This window comes from Heptranchias perlo, chromosome 29, assembly GCF_035084215.1.
Source record: "Heptranchias perlo isolate sHepPer1 chromosome 29, sHepPer1.hap1, whole genome shotgun sequence".
NCBI classification, from domain to species: domain Eukaryota; kingdom Metazoa; phylum Chordata; class Chondrichthyes; order Hexanchiformes; family Hexanchidae; genus Heptranchias; species Heptranchias perlo.
In genome coordinates, this window is record NC_090353.1 from 38,208,994 (window position 1) to 38,229,041 (window position 20,048).

The 20,048-nt window shown below is 47.4% G+C and overlaps 1 protein-coding gene across 4 annotated transcripts in view; it reads left to right on the forward strand.

The window, feature by feature from the left end:
• LOC137299659 (thrombospondin-4-like) overlaps positions 1–20,048 on the forward strand; it is an 82,964-nt gene that overhangs the window by 16,381 nt on the left and 46,535 nt on the right. For 2 of the 4 annotated variants that reach the window (XM_067968587.1, XM_067968588.1), the window contains exon 2: positions 5,416–5,569. The exons of the other annotated variants lie outside the window; for them this stretch is intronic. The gene's annotated coding sequence lies outside the window, so the exon portion shown is untranslated. The remainder of the gene's footprint in view (positions 1–5,415; positions 5,570–20,048) is intronic. 4 annotated transcript variants of the gene reach the window in all.

Genomic DNA, 20,048 nt, shown 5'->3' on the forward strand with positions numbered 1-20,048 from the left:
TTCAAGAACTAGAGGACATAGATTTAAGCTGATTGGCGGAAGGATTAGAGGGGACATGAGGAAAAACCTTTTTACCCAGAGGGTGGTGGGTGTATGGAATTCGCTGCCCGAGTTGGTGGTAGAGGCAGGGACCCTCAACTCTTTTTAAAAGTACCTGGACTTGCACTTAAAGTGCTGTAAGCTGCAGGGCTACGACCAGTGCTGGAAGGTGGGATTAGAATGGGCACCTGGTTCTTCAAGCTGGTGTGGACACGATGGGCCGAATGGCCCCCTTCTGTGCTGTACCTTTTCTATGGTTCTATGAGCCATGATCTTATTGACTGGGGGAGCAGGCTCGAGCGGCTGTATGGCCTACTCCTGCTCCTATTTCTTATGTTATGTTCTTATTGGTCATTCACTGACTTGCTGTTTGTGGAACCTTGGTGTGTGCGTATTGGCTGCCACGTTTTCTTACACAAGAGTGACTACACAACATTAATTCATTTAACATGAAGCTTTGGGAAGATCTGAGGGTGTGATAAGTGTTGAATAAATGCAAGTTCTTAGTTACATTCGGGTGTCACCAGTTTGAGCCTGTTGCCCCAAAGACCTAATGTTCTTAATCAGTGCTGTGGGGTACATTTTCTGAACTGGCTGCTTTTATGTTGCAGGTCTGGCCTCAGGAGAGCAAGCTAAGTGTTTGCTTTCTACTCACTGTTGAATTGTGCAGTGTGATGAGCTGGCTGCAGAGTGGATCCTGGTATATTGTACAGACTGGCTGTGGCCCTATTTCCAGTGTGTATGCCCCAAATATTTCTGTAATGCCGCAACAATGAATTGGCGCTGATATCTATATGCCATGATATCACTGCATCAGAGCAGCACATTTATTGGGCTTGGGGAGAGCGAGTGTCAGAGCAGGTGTGGGGGAGAGCTCCTGGTTTGCTGCTGGTTCTGAGTCGTTTGCGAGAGCCAGTAGCACGGTGACAATATAAAAACAACTACTTCAAAATTCTGAACGGTTTTGAAAGAGTGAATGGTAAAGAAGCAATGATAAATTTATACAAAACATTGATTTGACCACAATCAGTGTGCAGTTTTGGGCTCCATGTGATAAAACCATAGAGAGCATTCAGCATAGATTCACCTGGATGATACTAGGGATGGAAACACTATAGTTATGAAGAGGAACTTGAGATGCTGGGAATATTTCTACTGGAGTAGAGAAGACTAAGAGGAGATTTAATACATAGAAGTTAGAACACGGAAACAGGCCATTTGGCCCAACCTGTCCATGTCAACGTTTACTCTCCACATGAGCAAATAGTCCTAATCGCATTACCCACCCTGTTCCCGAATTACATAGAATTTACGGCACAGTCACAGGCTATTCGGCCCAATTGGTCCATGCCGGTGTTTATGCTCCACACGAGCCTCCTCCCACCTTACTTCATCTCACCCTATCACCATATCCTTCTATTCCTTTCTCCCTGATGTGTTTATCTAGCTTCCGCCTAAATGCAACTATGCTATTTGCCTCAACTACTCCTTGTAGCGAGTTCCACATTCTCACCACTCTCTGAACAAAGAAGTTTCCCCTGAATTTATTGGATTTATTAGTGACTATCTTATATTTATGGCCCCTAGTTTTGGACTTCCCCACAAGTGGAAACACCTTCTCTACGTCTAAAGAAGTCATAACTATATTCACTCAACCCATTTTCCTGATAATTGTGTGTCTGAAATGGAAAGAGTTCCAATTCCTGCAGTAACAAATCTAACTTTAATGAGCATTTTTTTACAGAAAGGAAGTGCTGCCCTCAGCGAATGGAATGTCCAGGATGCGTGGGACCCACGGGGGCGCTCTGGCTGCCTTCCTTTCTTCCGCGGTCTTGTTCACGCCCGGTGCTCGCTGGCGACTCGGGGCTCTCCATGTCCGGTGCCCGCTGGTAACTCGGGGCTCGCTGCACCCGGTTTGTCCAGTGCCACCTTTACCGGTCCAGTTAAAATAGGTAAACACCAACAAGCTCACCCTTCCTCTCACCAAGAGTGAGTGGGTGTGTTTGTTTGTGAGTGGGTGTGTTTGTGAGTATCTCAGGGTACTTCTGTGTTTGACACCTGCAGATGTGCTTATGAGTAGGTAGGTTTGAGTTGGATGCCTGTTTGTGAGCAAATGTCTAACAAACAAACAAGCGTGCATTTATATAGCACCTTTCACATCCTTAGGACATGCAAAAGCGCTTCAGAGCCAATGAAGCGGCACAGTGCTCCCGCAGCGGTGTTTGTGAGCAGGGGTGTATCAGTGTCTATGTCTGTATGTGAGTGGATGTGTGATTGTTTTTTCTACTTGTTCTCGGGATGTGGGCATCACTGGTGAGACCGGCATTTATTGCCCATCCCTAGTTGCCCTTGACAAGATTGTGGTGGGCCTTCTCTTTGAACCTCTGCAGTCCGTGTGGTGAAGATGCTCCCACAGTGCTGTTAAGTTGGGAGTTCCAGGATTTTGACCCAGCGACAGTGAAAGAACGGCTGATATATGTCCAAGTTAGGATGGTGTGTGATGGAGGGGAACTTGGAGGTGATCCCATGATACTGTTGCTTTGTCTTTCTCTGTGGTAGAGGTCAGGGGAGGGAGGTGCTCTCACATTAATCTTGGTGAGTTGCTGCAGTACATCCTGTAGATTGTACCTACTGCAGCCACAGTGTGCTGGTGGTGGAGACGGTGGATATTGAGTCTAGTGACAGGAGCACCATTCAAACAGACTGCTCTGTCCTGGATGGTGATGAGCTTCTTGTGTTGTTGTGGCTGCACCTGTCCAGGTGGGAGAGTATCCATCACACTCCTGACTCGAGTCTTTTAGATGGAGGGGTCAGGAGGTGAGCCACTTGTCGCAGAGTACTCCACCTCTGCTCTGCTCTTGTAGCCATGGTGTTGGTATGATTAGTCCAGTTAAACCTCTGGTCAGTGGTGACCTCAGATGTTGATTTTGGGGGACTCGGTGATGGCATTGAAGGTAAAGGGGAGGCTAGGCTTTCTCTTGATCGAGATGGTAATTACCTGGCACTTGTTAGCCCAAGTCTGAATGTTATCCAGCTCCTGCTATAGGCTGGCATGGGTTGTTTCATTATTGGAGGATTTGTAAAAGGGGCTGAATACTGGAATCGTCAGTGAACGGCCCCACTCCTGACCTTATGGTAGAGGGAAGGTCATTGTGAAGCAGCTGGAGATGGTTGGGCCCAGGATGCTTCCCTGAGGATCTCCTGCAGTGATGTCCTGGGGCCTCTGTGACCTCCTTCCTTTGCATCAGGTTTGACTGCAGTCACTAGAAGGTTTTCTCTTTGAACCCCATTGCCCAATTTTGCTGGGACTCCCTGGTGCCACACTTGGTCAAACACTGCCTTGATGTCGAGGGCAGTCACTCTCACCTTTCCTCTGGCATTCAGCTTGTGTGTCCATTTCTGGATCAAGGCTGTGATGAAGTCTGGAGCAAAGTGGATCTGACAGAATCCAAACTCACCGTCAGTGAGTAGGTTATTGGTGAGTAGGTGTCGTTTGATGTCACTTGATGATTCCTTCCATTACTTTACTGGTGACTGGGAGGAGGCTGATAGGGCAGTAATTGGACAGGTTCAATTGCTCCTCTTTGTTGTGGCAGGGCCGTACCTAGGCAATCTCCCACATTGTCAGGTAGATGCCAGTGTCATAGCTGAACTGGAACATCTTATCGAGGGGAATGGCTAGTTCTGGTACACAGGTCTTCAACACTGCAGTCGGGATATTGCCAGGCCCATAGCCTTTGCTCTGTCCACTGCGCTCAGCTGCCTCTTAATGTCATGAACTGGCTGAACACTGGTACCTGATGTTGGAAGAGGTCGAGTAGGATCATCCCCTTGATGCTTGAAAACACATTAACCTTGTCTCTGGCACTAGTGAGCAGGTTTTGTGCATTTGAGCTGCTGTGTGTGAGTTGGTGTGCTTGTGTTTATGAGTAGGAGTGTCTGTGTGTGAGTTGGTGTGCTTGTGTTTATGAGTAGGAGTGTCTGTGTGTGAGTTGGTGTGCTTGTGTTTATGAGTAGGAGTGTCTGTGTGTGAGTTGGTGTGCTTGTGTTTATGAGTAGGAGTGTCTGTGTGTGAGTTGGTGTGCTTGTGTTTATGAGTAGGAGTGTCTGTCTAATTACGATTGGCTGCACCTGTAAGCAGGTGTGATTGATTGGCTTGAGTGTGAACAGAGGTGTGTATTTGAGAGCTGATGTGTTTGGCCCCCGTCTTCACTCCCTCAAGTCCAAGAGGTACAGACTAGTTTATCCACCCATTACCAGATCTGGCTATCGGGCCTCTGCCAAAATTGCTCACTCCTCCAGGATCATCCTGGAGGTCAAAGATAACCCATAGCGTTTTCCCCACTACCAGCTTTCAGGGAGCTGAAAGTATAGGTGCTTCTGCTGATCCTGAGCATAATGATACAGCTCATTGTTTGTGAAAAAGTTAGGAGAGTTGATTTTTTTTGTAAAGTCACAATATTGCTTGTGTTTTCCCAGCCTGTGCTGGCATTATATTTGTAACTAACAGAGGGAGTGAATTAATACCAAAACAGTTCAGTACATAACCAGCAGGTGGCAGTGCTGCTCCTTTAAAGGGCAATTGTCATCCCTGCTTCTGTTTGTAGCAAATTGTACCTGGGTACAGGAGGAGGCCATTCAGCCCCTCTAGGCTGTTCCACCATTCAACTACCTCACATCCATTTACCCCCTTTGATCCATATACCTTGATACCCATACACAACAAAAATCTATCGATCTCAGTCTTGAAATCTGGTCCTAACATCCACAGCTTTTTGGGGAAGAGAGTTCCAGATTCCAACTACACTTTGTGTGAGGAAGTGCTTCCTGATTTCACTCCTGAACGGTCTAGCTCTAATTTTAAGGTTATGACCCCTTGTTCTGGATTCCCCCACCAGAGGAAATAGTTTCTTTGTATCTACACTATCTAATCCCTTTATCATTTTAAACACCTCAGTTAGATCACCCCTCAACCTACTGAACTCAAGGGAATACAAGCCTAGTCTATGCAACCTGTCCTCGTAATCTAACCCTTTTGGCCCCAGTATCATTCCGGTGAATTTACCCTGTACCCCCTCTGAGGCCAGTGTATTTTCCCTGAGGTTCGGTGTAATACAGGAACACTTCCCCCCCCCCCCCCCCCCAACATATGTGGTGGCTGCTCCAACAGATTCAGACCCTGAGATAACCAGGAGCTGTGTCTGCTTCGAGACCTCCAGTCAAAGCCACACACTGCAGCAGCTTCAATCAGCCACTCGCACGGCACAGCGTATGTAGACTGGGCTTCAGGTTTTATTTAAACTGCATTTTAGGTAGGTTGATCATATTTCTCCTTGTGAAGGGGGACTTCATTTTAATATTCTGTATACACCACAGGAGAGCAGAGCTGGTCGTGTCCTCTTCCCAGCTCCTAATCTAGACCCTGCCGCACTGCTCACAATCTGACACAGGCCAGAGATTGAGGCAGCAACTCTGTCAACATTCAAGATCGGATTGGATAGGTGGCAGAAGAAATATGGAAACAAGGCAGGTAAATATGGTTAAGCCCATTTGTTCACATGGATGTGAAACACAGACACTGATTGGGTGGCTTATTTCTATATTGGTGGTTGGTGTATCGCTCCACGTTGCTGGTGTGGTGGAGTTTATAGTGACCCCACTCTGGTACACGGAGATCAGTACACCCCCCCCTCCCCCCTGTACCCACTGACTCCCTGCGTCCCCACTCTGGTACACGGAGATCAGTACACCCCCCCCTCCCCCCTGTACCCACTGACTCCCTGTGTCCCCACTCTGGTACACGGAGATCAGTACACCTCTCCCCTCCCCCCCATACCCACTGACTCCCTGCGTCCCCACTCTGGTACACGGAGATCAGTACACTCCCCCCTGTACCCACTGACTCCCTGCATCCCCACTCTGGTACACAGGGAGATCAGTACACCCCCCTCCTCCCCCCGTACCCACTGACTCCCTGCGTCCCCACTCTGGTACACAGGGAGATCAGTACACCCCCCTCCTCCCCCCGTACCCACTGACTCCCTGCGTCCCCACTCTGGTACACAGGGAGATCAGTACACCCCCCTCCTCCCCCCGTACCCACTGACTCCCTGCGTCCCCACTCTGGTACATTGGGAGATCAGTACACACCCCCTGAACACTGACTCTGGATGTTGTAACTCTCATTCCAAGACAAGTTGAAAGCAGCACCATCTATAAAGATATATCTGAAGTGCTGCAGACAACGCTGTGGTTGCCGTTGGTAACTGTTGGTGAGCTGTCTGGTTGAATCAGCGTTCTGTCCGAGTTCTGTGTTGATAACCAAGAGCTTTCATCGCCTGTTTTGTTTAAAGTGTTTCCAGCTGTCTGTTGCAGTTACGGTTGTGATTGTAAGGTTGCTATCGAGTGCATCTCATTCCTGACTAATCCCAAACATTGCTCTCATTTAACAGTACAGGGTTACGTTTGGCGAGGGGAATTCATCTGATGTGGCTTTTCTTTTATTATTTCCTGCGATCCCTCCTCCCGTGAGCCCTTTAATGAAATTCCATGAACATCCTTTCAAGTCCAGTAGGAATTGAACAAATAATTCTCTCTCTATAAACTGTGAACATGCAGCAAGAATAATTTTACAGCCTAGAACCGATCAAAGTACAGGGGCTCTTACGGTCAAAGGAGGACATAATAGAAGATTTCAAAATGCTGAAAGGTTTTGCAAGGATAAATAGTGAACGTTTGTTTCCGCTCGTTGGCAAATTAGTAACAAGGGGCTTAGAATGAGGATTATCCCTGGAAAAACAAACAGGGAAGTTAGATTGTTTTTTTCATACAAAGGGTTATTACAACATGGAATGTTATCTGAGAATTTGGTAGCACTCTCACCTCTGAGTCAGAAGTTGTGGTTTAATCGGCAATATAGACTTGAGCACATAATCTAGGCTGACACATTAATGCAGTACTGAGGGAGTGCTGCACTGTCAGAGGAGCCCTTTTTCAGATGAGGTGTTAAACCAAGGCCCTGTATGGCCTCTCAGGTGGACGTAAAAGATCCCATGGTGCTATTTCGAAGAACAGCAGGAAATTCCCTGGTGTCCTGGCCAATATTTATCTCTCAACCAACATCACCAAAAAAAGAAATGATTGCTCATTCACTTGCTGTTTGTGGGACCTTATCTGCAAATTGGCTGCTGCCTTTCCCCAAATTACAACAGTGACTGTACTTCAAGTGTGATTCATTGGTTGTGGAGTGCTTTGAGACGTCCTGAGGATGTGAAAGACGCTATAGAAATGCAAGTTTGTTTCCTTGTGTGCTGCAGTTCCTATGATGATGAATACTTTGTGTTTATACAGAACTGTCATGTTGGAAGGTATCAGAATGCTTCACACGGTGAATGAGTTTTTGAAGTGCCATGATTGTTATGGTGTTAAACCTGTTAATTAGCTGAGATGGGGATCAGTCCCAGCTCAGACCACTCCCATCATTATCACCCACCCCAAAATAAACAGACCCTGCACTTCAAACGTTTCTGCCCTGCGGCTGTTTACTTCCAGCATAAGCAAATTACAGAGCAGTTAAAAAAAGAGAGAAAAACATAAGAACTTAAGAAATGGGAGCAGGAGTCGGCCATACAGCCCCTCGAGACTGCTCCACCATTCAATCAGATCATGGCAAATCTTCGACCTCAAGTCCAACATCATAAGATTCTTTTACATTTGGTGTTCCTGTAGTTGAGATTGGAGGAGAGAGTGCCGTCTTTGTGTCAGCTCCTCAAAATCAGCCAACTCCTCCTGACGGCAGAATCACAGACACAGGAAAGTTATGCTAAACCTTTATAAAACACTGGTTAGGCCTCAGCCGGAGTAATGTGTTCGGTTCTGGGCACCACACTTTAGGAAGGATGTCAAGGCCTTAGAGAGGGTGCAGTTTAGATTTACTGGAATGGTACCAGGGATGAGGGACTTCAGTTATGTGAAGAGACTGGAGAACCCCACAACACACGGAGCGTCCACCTCCTCTTGTTCAGTTGCTGATGCTGAGCTGGTACGGAGGGGACACCTGGTACTGCTTCATGTGGGTGGAAGAGGGTGAGTCAACCAGGGTGACTTGTATTCATTACTGGACAGCAGAGGCCTAGCAGTAGGTTACCGGAAAACAGAGGTTTGTATTCTCTTGAGTTTGGAAGATTAAGGGGTGATCTAATCGAGGTGTTTAAGATGATTAAAAGATTCAATAGGGTAGATAGAGAGAAACTATTTCCTCTGGTGGGAGAGTCCAGAACAAGGAGACATAACCCTAAAATTAGAGCCAGGCCGTTCAGGGGTGATGTCAGGAAGCACTTCTTCACACAAAGGGGAGTGGAAATCTGGAACTCACTCCCCCAAAAGGCTGTGAATGCTGGGGGTCAATTGAAAATTTAAAGACTGAGATCGATAATTTTTTGTTAGGCAAGGGTATCGAGATATGGAACAATGGAAGGTAAATGGAATTAAGATACAGATCAGCCAGGATCTAATTGAAAGGTGGAACAGACTAGAGGGGCTGAATGGCCTCCTGTTCCTATAAACTTGCATTTGTATAGCACCTTTCACATCATCAGGACATCCTAAAGTGTTTCACAGCCAATTAATTATTTTTGAAATGTAATCACTGTTCTATAGACACATATAGCAATCAGTTTGTGTACAGCACGATCCCACAAACAGCTGTGAAAGGAATGACCAGTTGATGTGTTTTAGTGATGTTGATGAGTGATAAATGATAGCCAAGACACCAGGAGAACTTCCCTGCTCTTCTTCAAATATGATGCCGTGGGATCTTTTATGTCCACCTGAACAGGCAGATGGGGCCTTGGGTTAATGTCTCCTCCATTGATACCTCCGGCAGTGCAGCGCTCCCTCAGTACTGCCCCTCCGACAGTGCAGCGCTCCCTCAGTACTGCCCCTCCGACGGTGCAGCGCTCCCTCAGTACTGCCCCCCGACGGTGCAGAATTCCCTTAGTATAGAGTACTCTCCACTTGCCTGGATGAGTGCAGCTCCAACAACACTCAAGAAGCTCGACACCATCCAGGAAAAAGCAGCCCGCTTGATTGGTACCCCATCCACCACCCTAAACATTCACTCCCTTCACCACCGGCGCACAGTGGCTGCAGTGTGTACCATCCACAGGATGCACTGCAGCAACTCGCCAAGGCTTCTTCGACAGCACCTCCCAAACCCGCAACCTCTACCACCTAGAAGGACAAGAGCAGCAGGTACATGGGAACAACACCACCTGCACGTTCCCCTCCAAGTCACACACCATCCCGACTTGGAAATATATCGCCGTTCCTTCATCGTCGCTGGGTCAAAATCCTGGAACTCCCTTCCTAACAGCGCTGTGGGAGAACCTTCATCACACGGACTGCAGCGGTTCAAGAGGGCAATTAGGGATGGGCAATAAATGCCGGCCTCGCCAGCGACGCCCACGTCCCATGAACGAATAACAAAAAAAGTACTGCCCCTTCGACAGTGCAGCACTCCCTCACTACTGCCCCTCCGACAGTGCAGCGCTCCCTCAGTACTGCTCCTCCGACAGTGCAGCGCTCCCTTAGTACTGACCCTCCGACAGTGCAGTGCTCCCTTAGTACTGACCCTCCGACAGTGCAGCGCTCCCTCAGTACTGCCCCTCCGACAGTGCAGCGCTCCCTCAGTACTGTCCCTCCGACAGTGCAGCGCTCCTTTAGTACTGACCCTCCGACAGTGCAGCGCTCCCTCAGTACTGCCCCTCCGACAGTGCAGCACTCCCTCAGTACTGATCCTCCGACAGTGCAGCGCTCCCTCAGAACTGCACCGGGAGTGTCAGCCTAGATTATGAGCTCAAGTCCCGGGTAGGGCTCTGTGGGGAACGTCATCTGATGCTTCCGGGAATGTTGCTGAATTCAGTCCTACTATCTTGCCAGAATCTTTGCCTTTTCCCTGTAACGGGAATGCTTAGACCCGTGGAGTATAAACCAGCACATAATGTACTTAGAAACGAGACAGTTACCAAACCTCCGATATTCTCCTGGGGAGGGTGAGATCAGACATTGGGCAAAACAAATTTCAGGAACCACAAGCATTTGAAAATTACCTGCACCTCTTACTCACTTCCTCCTGACACTCTGTCATGGGCATGGAATGGAATGAGGTATGTTTTGGTTTGTTGCTGTTTGAGAAACTGAGACTGGATTTGAACAGCAGCCCGAGGTAAAAGCTTGTGTCTCTGGTCTCTGCTAATAAGAACATAAGAAATAGGAGCAGGAGTAGGCCATCCGGCCCCTCGAGCCTGCTCCGCCATTCAATCAGATCATGGCTGATCTTCTACCTCAACCCCATTTTCCTGCACTATCCCCATATCCCTTGATGCCTTAAATATCTAGAAATCTATCGATCTTTGTTTTGAATGTACTCAATGACTGAGCCTCCACAGCCCTCTGGGGTAGAGAATTCCAAAGATTCACCACCCTCTGAGTGAAGAAATTTCTCCTCATCTCAGTCCTAAATGGCCGACCCCTTATTCTGAGACTGTGACCCCTGGTTCTAGACTCCCCAGCCAGGGGAAACATCCTCCCTGCATCTACCCTGTCGAGCCCTGTAAGAATTTTGTATGTTTCAATGAGATCACCTCTCATTCTTCTAAACAAGAGAATACAGGCCTAGTCTACTCAATCTCTGCTCATACAACAATCCCACCATCCCAGGAATCAGTCTGGTGAACCTTCATTGCGCTCCCTCAATGGCAAGTATATCCTTTCTTAGGTAAGGAGACCAAAATTGTACACAATACTCCAGGTGCAGTCTCACCAAGGTCCTTTATAATTGCAGTAAGACATCTTTACTCCTGTACTCAAATCCTGTTGTAATAAAGGCCAACATACCATTTGCCTTCCTAATTGCTTGCTGCACCTGCATGTTTGCTTTCAGTGACTCATGTACAAGATCCCAGGACCCTCTGAACATCAACATTTCCCAATCTCTCACCATTTAAAAAATACTCTGCATTTCTGTTTTTCCTACCAAAGTGGATAACTTCACATTTTTCCACATTATATTCCATCTGCCATGTTCTTGCCCACTCACTTAGCCTGTCTATATCCCCTTGAAGCCTCTTTGCATCCTCCTCACAACTCACATTCCCACCTAGTTTTTGTGTCATCAGCAAACTTGGAAATATTACATTTAGCCCCCTCATCCAAATAATTGATATAGATTGTGAATAGCTGGGGCCCAAGCACTGATCCCTGCGGTACCCCACTAGTCACAGTCTGCCAATCTGAAGAAGACCCGTTTATTCCTATTCTCTGTTTTCTGTCTTTTTTTTATTTGTTCATGGGATGTGGGCATCGCTGGCAAGGCTGGCATTTATTGCCCATCCCTAATTGCCCTTGAGAAGGTGGTGGTGAGCCGCCTTCTTAAACCGCTGCAGTCCATGTGGTGAAGGTTCTCCCACAGTGCTGTTAGGAAGGGAGTTCCAGGATTTTGACCCAGCGACGATGAAGGAACGGCGATATATTTCCAAGTCGGGATGGTGTGTGACTTGAAGGGGAACGTGCAGGTGGTGTTGTTCCCATGTACCTGCTGCCCTTGTCCTTCTAGGTGGTAGAGGTTGCGGGTTTGGGAGGTGCTGTCGAAGAAGCCTTGGCGAGTTGCTGCAGTGCATCCTGTGGATGGTACCCACTGCAGCCACAGTGCGCCGGTGGTGAAGGGAGTGAATGTTTAAGGTGGTGGATGGGGTACCAATCAAGCGGGCTGCTTTGTCTTGGGTGGTGTCGAGCTTCTTGAGTGTTGTTGGAGCTGCACTCATCCAGGCAAGTGGAGAGTATTCCATCACACTCCTGACTTGTGCCTTGTAGATGGTGGAAAGACTTTGAGGAGTCAGGAGGTGAGTCACTCGCCGCAGAATACCCAGCCTCTGACCTGCTCTTGTAGCCACAGTATTTATGTGGCTGGTCCAGTTAAGTTCTGGTCAATGGTGACCCCCAGGATGTTGATGGTGGGGGATTCGGCGATGGTAATGCCATCGAATGTCAAGGGGAGGTGGTTAGACCCTCTCTTGTTGGAGATGGTCATTGCCTGGCACTTGTCTGACGCGAATGTTACTTGCCACTTATGAGCCCAAGCCTGGATGTTGTCCAGGTCTTGCTGCATGCGGGTTCGGACTGCTTCATTATCTGAGGGGTTGCGAATGGAACTGAACACTGTGCAATCATCAGCGGACATCCCCATTTCTGACCTTATGATGGAGGGAAGGTCATTGATGAAGCAGCTGGACATCGGAACAGGAGTAGGCCATTCAGCCCCTCGTGCCTGCTCCGCCATTTGATAAGATCATGGCTGATCTGTGATCTAACTCCATATACCTGCCGTTGGCCCATATCCCTTAATACCTTTGGTTGCCAAAAAGCTATCTATCTCAGATTTAAATTTAGCAATTGAGCTAGTATCAATTGCCGTTTGCGGAAGAGAGTTCCAAATTTCTACCACCCTTTGTGTGTAGAAATGTTTTCTAATCTCACTCCTGAAAGGTCTGGCTCTAATTTTTAGACTGTGCCCCCTACTCCTAGAATCCCCAACCAGCGGAAATAGTTTCTCTCCATCCACCCTATCTGTTCCCCTTAATATCTTATAAACTTCGATCAGATCACCCCTTAACCTTCGAAACTCCAGAGAATACAACCCCAATTTGTGTCATCTCTCCTCGTAACTTAACCCTTGAAGTCTGGGTATCATTCTAGTAAACCTACGCTGCACTCCCTCCAAGGCCAATATGTTCTTCCGAAGGTGCGGTCTAACCAGGGTTTTGTGTGGTTGCAGCATAACTTCTGCCCCCTTGTACTCTAGTCCTCTAGATATAAAGGCCAGCATTCCATTTGCTGCCTTGATTATTTTCTGCACCTGTTCATGACACTTCAATGATCCATGTACCTGAACCCCTCGGTCCCTTTGGACATCCACTGTTTTTAACTTTTTACCATTTAGAAAGTACCCTGTTCTATCCTTTTTTGATCCAAAGTGGATGACCTCACATTTGTCTACATTGAATTCCATTTGCCACAGTTTTGCCCATTCACCTAATCTATCAATATCGCTTTGTAATTGATGGTTGAAGATGGTTGGGCCTAGGACACTGCCCTGAGGAACTCCTGCAGCAATATCCTGAGGCTGAGATGATTGTCCTCCAACAACCACTACCATCTTCCTTTGTGCTCGGTATGACTCCAGCCACTGGAGAGTTTTCCCACTGATTCACATTGACTTCAATTTTACTTGGGCTCCTTGGTGCCACACTTGGTCAAATGCTGCCTTGATGTCAAAGCTGCTGTGTGCTCACAGGGTGTTTGAGGATGTGATGTTTAAAACGGCAGCAACTTTATACAGTGAAACACTGTGGATTCTGCTAAAGTGTAGGTGTGAGTCTTTTTAAGGAAAAGTAGCCTAATTACTGTTAATTGAACACTGGGTAAGTTTGTCATTGACATTCTGGGTCCAGTATTCAGAATGTTGAGCGTGACACTTGAAATGTGGCAGACAGGAAAGATGTGCAGTTTTTATAATATTTTTATGGTTGTGGGTGCTCAGGATGTGGGAGACGGCATTTGAATCAGATTAAGTTGTACAGTGTTTTAACTGAAAAATATCTTCAACTGAATACAGCAGAATGCCGTTGATGTGGGCACAGGCACCTGGTTAAGTGGACCGCACCCGTCCCGAGCCTGCTGTCGGGCAGTGTCTGCTTCTGTGTGTCTTTCAGCTTCTTGTTAAAAAAAAATCCTCTTGTTTCATTGCAAAGTTCTTTCCTCTCTCCCCTCTGCATACTGACCCATAGACCCCTCCCTGATCCACAGACCCCTCCTTGACCCACACACTGACCCACAGACCCGTCTCTGACCCACACGCTGACCCACAGACCCCTTCACTGACCCACAGACCCCTTCCCTGACCCACACACTGACCCACAGACCCCTCCCTGACCTATACAACCTCCTTGACCCACAGACTTCTCCCTGACCCACAGACTGATCCTGGGAATCAGCACTGACGGGGTTAAACAGGACTGAGAATCAGCACTGACGGGGTTAAACAGGACTGGGAATCAGCACTGACGGGTGTTAAACAGGACTGGGAATCAGCACTGACGGGTGTTAAACAGGACTGGGAATTGGCACTGACGGGTGTTAAACAGGACTGGGAATCAGCACTGACGGGTGTTAAACAGGACTGAGAATCAGCACTGACGGGTGTTAAACAGGACTGAGAATCAGCACTGACGGGGTTAAACAGGACTGGGAATTGGCACTGACGGGGTTAAACAGGACTGGGAATCAGCACTGACGGGTTAAACAGGACTGAGAATCAGCACTGACGGGGTTAAACAGGCCTGGGAATCAGCACTGACGGGGTTAAACAGGCCTGGGAATCAGCACTGACGGGGTTAAACAGGCCTGGGAATCAGCACTGACGGGGTTAAACAGGCCTGGGAATCAGCACTGACGGGGTTAAACAGGCCTGGGAATCAGCACTGACGGGGTTAAACAGGCCTGGGAATCAGCACTGACGGGGTTAAACAGGCCTCCGACTGTCTGCCAGGCACCAGAACAATGTGTTTAATTCAGGGATTCGCTCCTTGTTTCTTTACGCCAGCTCCCCAGCCCTGGCGGAATGTCTGGCGCTTCCTGTCCTGGGATTTATCCGTCTCTGGGGCACATCGCAGATCGTGAAACCCACGTGATGTGGCTATTCCGGGTCCTCGAGCGCTCGCCGCAAACTCCTTCCAGAAAATTCTTAAGGTGTCTGGAAACTTCATTAGCTGAGTGAGGCACACAGACGGCAGTAGCTTGCTCAGCCTGATCGAGAGGCACAGCGCAAAGCACTCAGGAATATCAGGCACGGACCCGAGCAGAATATATTTCAGAAAGATTTTACAAATTTAATGGAAGTAGCAGATTCTCCTCAACTTCAACGCCCCTCACCCCCTTGATGTCTCTTGCGATCTTTCCACATCCGAGGTTTTAATCACACATAATGATATCTGCCCTCCCCCCAATCCCACTACCCTCACCTATACCCCTGGGAAAAGCTTCCCACCAGCTCCCTCATTACTTGTCTCTCTAACTATAACTCACTCTCCTTTGGACCCACCTGCCATAATTGCCGATCCCTAAACTATTCCCTCCCCTCTATCTTTGATGCCCCATTCATTCTGTTGCTCCCTTGGAGACCCCATCCTCACCTTTGCTCCCTTAAATCAGAAGGACACACGACCGGTCTCATCATCGATGACCAGGCCGGGATTGACTGTATAGAGCGTGATCAAGCCTCCACCTCCTGCCAGACTGCTGTCTGTTCCAAAATCATCCTGGAGGGCAAGGACTGTCCGACGCTTCTCTTCTCCATGATTAATCAAAGCCCCTTCCCCTCGCCCCCACTGTCACCTCCAATACTAGAGGACCTCATGAAATGTTTTGTCTCTAAGATCAAGACCACCGACAGAGTTGCTTCTGCCCTTACTCCCCCTCTTCTCACCATCTGTACCCCAGTCTGCCATCCATTCTTTCCCCCACCCCTCATCACTTAGCAGCTTTTCCACCATCTCCCCTCTTGCCTTCTCCAAACTCATCTCTCCCATGGGAGGTGATCTCATTGAAACATATAAAATTCTTAGAGGGCTTGACAGGGTAGATGCTGAATCAATGTTTCTCCTGGCTGCAGAGTCTAGAACTAGAGGTCATAGTCTCAAGATAAGGGGTCAGCCATTTAGAACCGAGATGAGGAAAACTTTCTTCACTCAGAGGGTTGTGAATCTTTGGAATTCTCTACCCCAGAGGGCTGTGGATGATGAGTGGTTGAACATATTCAAGACTGAGATCGATAGATTTTTGGACTCTAAGTGAATCAAGGGATATGGGGATTGGGCAGGAAAGTGGATTTGAGGTAGAAGATGAGCCATGATATTGAATGACGGAGCAGGCTCAAGAGGCCATGTGGCCTACTCCTGCGCCTATTTTTTATGTTCTTATGAGACCCACCTTCTATCTTCTTGATCCCCTCCCCATCTACCATTCCTGGACTCCATGCCAACTGATAATGGCACCTCCCTCTCCCCTTGAAAACTGCCGTCATCACCCCCATTCATAAAACCTACCCTTGAAGAACCATCCTAACTCATCTCGTCTCCACCCTCCCTTTCCTCTAAAACGTGCCTTGTGTCATCACTTCCCAGCTCCACACCCATCCTCATTTCAAATCCCTCCGGTCTGGCTTCTGTCGAGTTCATAGAAACATAGAAAATAGGAGCAAGAGTAGACCAATCGGCCCTTCGGGCCTGCTCCGCCTTTCAAAATGATCATGGCTGATCGTCTAACTCAGTACCCTGTTCCCGCTTTTTCCCCATATCCCTTGATCCCTTTAGCATTATCTCCTTCTTGAATATATTTAATGACTTGGCCTCCACTGCCTTCTGTGGTAGAGAATTCCACAGGTTCACCACCCTCTTTGAGTGAAGAAATTCCTCCTCATCTCGGTTCTAAATGGCATTCCCCGTATCCTGAGACTGTGACCCCTGGTTCTGGACTCCCCAGCCATCGGCAACATCCTCCCTGCATCTAGTCTGTCTCGTCCTGTTAGAATGTTTCGATGAGATCACCTCTCATTCTTCTAAACTCCAGTGAATATAGGCCTAGTCGACCCAATCTCTCCTCACATGTCAGTCCTGCCATCCCAGGAATCAGTCTGGTAAGCCTTTGTTGCACTCCCTCCATAGCAAGGACATCCTTCCTCAGATAAGGAGACCAAAACTGCACACAATACTCCAGATGTGGTCTCACCAAGGCCCCGTACAACTGCAGTAAGATATCCCTGCTCCTGTACTCGAATCCTCTTGCAATGAAGGCCAACATACCATTCGCCTTCCTAACTACTTGCTGCACCTGAATGCTCGCTTTCAGCGACTGGTGTACAAGGACACCCAGGTCTCGTTGCACCTCCCCTTTTCCCAATCTATCACCATTCAGATAATAATCTGCCTTTCTGTTCTTACAACCTCACATTTATCCACGTAATACTGCGTCTGCCATGTTCTTGCCCACTCACCCAACTTGTCTAAATCACATTGGAACCTCTTTGCATCCTCCTCACAGCTCACATTCCACCCCAGCTTTGTATCGTCTGCAAACTTGGAAATGTTACATTTAGTTCCCTCATCCAAATCATTGATATATATTGTGAATGGCTGGGGCTCAAGCACTGATCCCTGCGATACCCCACTAGTCACTGCCTGCCACCCGGAAAAAGACCCGTTTATTCCTACTCTCTGTTTCCTGTCTGTCAACCAATTCTCAATCCATGCCAGTATATTCCCCCCAATCCAATGTGCTTTAATTTTGCACACTAATCTCTTGTGTGGGATCTTATCAAAAGCCTTCTGAAAATCCAAATACACCACATCCACTGGTTCTCCCCTATCTATTCTACTAGTTACATCCTCAAAAAACTCCAGTAGATTTGTTAAGCATGATTTCCCTTTCATAAACCCATGCTGACTTTGTCCAATCCTGTTAATGCCCTCCAAGTATTCTGTTATCACATCTTTTATAATAGACTCTAGTATTTTCCCTACTACTGATGTTTGGCTAACTGGTGTGTAATTCCCTGTTTTTTCTCTCCCTCCTTTTTTAAATAGTGGGGTTACATTTGCCACCCTCCAATCTGTAGGAACTGTTCCAGAGTCTATAGAATTTTGGAAGATGATCACCAATGCATCCACTATTTCCAGGGCCACTTCCTTTAGTACTCTGGGATGTGGATTATCAGGCCCTGGGGATTTGTCAGCCTTTAGCCCCATTAATTTCCCTGGCACTATTTTTTTTACTAATACTGATTTCCTTCAGTTCCTCCCTCTCACTTGACCCTTGGCAGGTTATTTGTGTCCTCCTTTGTGAAGACAGAACCAAAGGATGTGTTTAATTGTTCTGCCATTTCTTTGTTCCCCATTATAATTTCCCCTATTTCTGACTGTAAGGGACCTACATTTGTCTTCCCTAATCTTTTTCTCTTGACATATTTATAGAAGCTTTTACAGTCAGTTTTTATGTTCCCTGCTGGTTTACTCTCAAACTCTATTTTTCCCCTTTCAATCAATCTCTTTGTCCTCCTTTGCTGAATTCTAAACTGCTTCCAATCCTCAGGCTTGCCGCTTTTTCTGGCAATTTTATATGTCTCCTCTTTGGATCTAATACTATCCCTAATTTCTTTTGTAAGCCATGGTTGAGCCACCTTTCCTGTTTTATTTTTGCGCCAGACGGGAATGAATAATTGTTGTAATTCCTGCACACGTTCTTTAAATATTAGCCATTGCCTATCCACCGTCATCCCTTTTAGTAAAGTTCCCCAATCTATCATAGCCAACTCGCACCTCATACTTTCGTAATTTCCTTTATTTAAATTCAGGACCCTAGTTTCGTATTCAGCTACTTCACTCTCCATCTTAATGAGGAATTCTATCATGTTATGGTCGCTTTTCCCTAAGGGACCCTGCACAACAAGATTATTAATTAATCCTTTCTTATTGCACAATACCCAGTCGAGGATCGCCTGTTCTTGAGTTGGTTCCTCAACGTATTGGTCTAGAAAACCATCACATACTCCAGGAATTCCTCCCCCACAGTATTATTGCTAATTTGGTTTGACCAATCTATATGTAGATTAAAGTCTCCCATGATTATACTTGTACCCTTCTTGCATGCGTCTCTAATTTCCTGTTTAATGCCCTCCCCTACATCTCCACTACTGTTTGGGGGCCTATAGACAACCCCCACCAACGTTTTCTGCCCCTTGGTGTTTCTTAGCTCTACCCATACAGATTCCACATCGTGATTTTCCGAGCCAATATCCTTCCTCACTATTGCATTGATTTCCTCCTTTACTAACAACGCTACCCCACCTCCTTTCCCTTTTTGCCTGTCCTTCCTAAATATTGAATACCCCTGGATGTTCAGTTCCCATCCTTGGTCACCGTGCAGCCATGTCTCCATAATCGCAACTATAGCATAATGGTTAATATCTATCTGCGCTGTTAATTCATCTACCTTATTGCGAATGCTCCGCGCATTAAGACACATTGCCTTTAGACTTATCTTTTTAAGATTGCTAGTCATCTTAGTTTTATTTTGCGCTATGGCCCTATTTGTTTTTCACCCTTGTTTTCTTTGCCTTCCACTATTGCTTCTTCCCTTTCTGTCTTTTGTTTCTATCCTTGTTTCCCCCTCCTCTGACTCCCTGCTCAGGTTCCCAACCCCCTGCCATTCTAGTTTAAACCTTCCCCAACAGCACTAGCAAACACCCCCGCGAGGACATCGGTCCCGGTCCTGCTCGGGTGTAACCCGTCCCGCTTGTACAGGTCCCACCTTCCCCAGAACCGATCCCAATGTCCCAGGAATCTAAATCCCTCCCTCCCACACCATCCCTGCAGCCACCATTCATCTGGTCTATTCTCCTGTTCCTATACTCACTAGCACATGGCACTGGTAGTAATCCTGAGATCACTACCTTTGAGGTCCTGCTTTTTAATTTATCTCCTGACTCCTTAAATTCACCTTGCAGGACCTCATCCCTTTTTCTACCTATGTTGTTGATACCGATATGGACCACGACTACTGGCTGTTCACCCTCCCCTTCCAGAATGCCCTGCAGCCGCACCGTGACATCCTTGACCCTAGCACCAGGGAGGCAACATACCATCCTTGAGTCACGTTTGCGGCCACAGAAATGCCTATCTGTTCCCCTTACAATTGAACCCCCTATCACTATAGCCCTGCTACTCTTATTCCTCCTCTCCTGTGCAGCAGAGCCACCCATGGTGCCCCGAACTTGGCTGTTGCTGCTTTCCCCTGATAAGCCATCTCCCCCAACAGTATCCAAAGCAGTATTATCTGTTTGAGAGGGAGATGGCCCCAGGGGACTAAAAAACGCTACTTGCTATAAGACCTGCAGACCT